Source organism: Lactuca serriola, chromosome 4, assembly GCF_051521515.1.
Source record: "Lactuca serriola cultivar US96UC23 chromosome 4, Lser_US96UC23_V15, whole genome shotgun sequence".
In the NCBI taxonomy this organism is placed as follows: Eukaryota; Viridiplantae; Streptophyta; class Magnoliopsida; order Asterales; family Asteraceae; genus Lactuca; species Lactuca serriola.
Window position 1 is genome coordinate 182,560,676 of NC_136411.1, and position 2,442 is coordinate 182,563,117.

Consider the following 2,442-nt stretch of genomic DNA (forward strand, 5'->3'; position numbering starts at 1 on the left):
CCATGTGATTAGTCATCCTTGTAGCCTTCACCTTTTGAATATCTAACTTCTGATAAAATGAATAAGGCATCAAATTTATGCTAGCCTCGGAATCAGCTAAAGCATAAACCTTCATGTTGTTCCCAAACTCACATGGAAGAGTGAGGCGTCCAGGATCCCCCATCTTCTTAGGTATGTCTCCCAATACAGCCCTTGAACTTTGCTCACTTAGAATAACTTTAGAATTCTTCTTTAGTTGCTGACGAGTGTCTATCAAGTCTTGTAAAAAATATTCGTATTCGGGAATTTTGGATAACGACTCGACAAAGGGAGTATTAATCGGGATACCCTTCACGTGCTTAATAAACTCTATATGCTCTCTTTCTAGTGGACTAAGGGTAGCTCGGGAAGGAAATGACAAAGGTGGTTGATATGCTGAAACAAATACGGAATTTTTCTGTTCAGACAGAGCCCACGACGTGAGCATAGCGGGCTCACGTCGTGAACTGGGTGTTCCAGTAGCTTCTTCATTTTCGAGCTTTGACTTCTTTGGCTTTAGATCGGGCTGTTGTGGCTCCACTTCTAATGCTTCTAGGAACTCAGAGATGGCCTCTTCTTCAGTATCTATGGCCATTACGTGAGATTGGGTCTTCTTTTCGGGAGTTTTCGGGGATAGCTTCTCATGAACTAAAGTGGTTAGTTGACCAAGTTGCACTTTAAGATTATTGATGGAGGCTTGTTGATTTTTTATTAAAGCCTGCTGTTCTACCATCATTGCGTGATGATTCTTTATCAATGTTCTTTGTTCATCAATAGCAGAATCAGTAGCCTCGTGTCTCTTTTCTTAAGCTTCCATAAACTTAACTAACATGGTCTCTAGATCGGGTTTTTTCTCAGCTGGTGGCTGCTCCTTTTGGTAGAAGCCTCGACTTATTTGCCTATACTTCTCTTCCTTTTCTTCTTATATTCTTCATATGGCAGCCACTCATTCTTCGGTTTCCTCCAGTCTTCATCGTACTTGTCCCCACTCGAGTAGCATACTTGAGCCTTTTTATTCCCAAACTCATCCAAATTGCAGTCCTTGGTTAAGTGTGGACCATTACACCGTTCGCAACCAACTCTTATAACATGAATTGATTGGTCAATTTGTGTTAACCTCCGGTCCATATTATTTAGCATATCCATCAGAGTTGCTATTTATTTAGTTTGTGCACCTCTACGGCCTTTGATTTCATCTGGCCTAGGGTTGTGGTACTCACGAGAGTGCTTCGCGAATTCTTCAATCAGCTCCTTGACCTTCCTTGGATTTTTCTTTGTCAAAGGTCCTTGAGAATCAAGGAGTTGTCTTGTCATAACATTGACCCCATCATAGAAGATTGACATCTCTCGTTGAACATTAAGATCATGCTAAGGGTAATTTCTGATCAAGCCTTTGTAACGCACTCATGCTTCATATAATGACTCCCATGGTTGTTGTTCAAAGTTGGTTATTGCCTTCTTGAGTTTAGCTATCTTGGATGGTGGGCAAAATTGGTCAATAAACTGCTCACATATTTGAGCCCAAGTGGTGATCGTACCCGGTGGAAGTGATTTTAACCACTCTTTAGTAGCTCCCTTAAAAGTAATGGGAAGCATCCTGAGCAAGACGATGTTTCTATTGACATTTGGGACATTGAAGTAATCCGCAATGTCATTGACTTCATCGAAATGCTTAAAAGCATCCTCATGATCCTTCCCATAAAATGGGATATTTTTTAGTGCAGTCAAGATGTGCCCCTTCAGCTCGAATGTGGCAGTGGCAGGTATTGCGGGTTGGACTAAACCGGGACCCACATCCTCACGGATCCGCTTCTTGTAAGCTCCCATGGACATCTCCTCAATGTTTGCCATTTCGTCCTCTTGCTTGTCTTCGGGCTCACTCGCAAATATTTCAAATTCTGGGTCTGACTCGTATTCGGATTCGTGTGGGTTAGAAACTGGACCAAGTTCTTCAACTTTGCCTTTCTCCTTTGGGGTTGAACTTACTCTCCTGTCTTCTTTCCCGACTTCCTTGAAAAAGCTGATTTTAGTTCTTACAATGGCATCTTCTTTGCAGTGTGATCTTCCTTCGCGTTCTTATTCTTATTTTTGTGAAGGGATGACTCCGGATTTTCAAGTGGTGGCACCAAAGGTGTGTGAGAGCCTCTGGTCATGAACTCATGCAAACTAAACAAAATAACAACGTAAAAATGAACTAAAATAGAAAAATAAACTAAAAACTAAAGAAAACTAAAAATCACAGTTCTCACGTCATGAGGCTATAAACTCACGTCGTGAGTTCTGTAATCTGAAAAAAATCAAACCTTCCTAGAAACTAAAAACAAAATGAATAAAAACTGATAACTACTAAATTCACGTCGTGAGAGGTTCCCTCACGTCGTGAAAACTAAACAAACAGAAAAAAAATAAAAACTAATGCTAATA

General features: G+C 40.7%; 1 non-coding gene across 1 annotated transcript; it reads left to right on the plus strand.

The window, feature by feature from the left end:
• Window positions 1–1,378: 1,378 nt before the first annotated feature.
• Window positions 1,379–1,485, plus strand: LOC145103499 (small nucleolar RNA R71). The gene has a single exon (XR_013706588.1). It is a non-coding gene; the product is annotated as a small nucleolar RNA R71 (small nucleolar RNA).
• The last annotated feature ends 957 nt before the right edge of the window (window positions 1,486–2,442 follow it).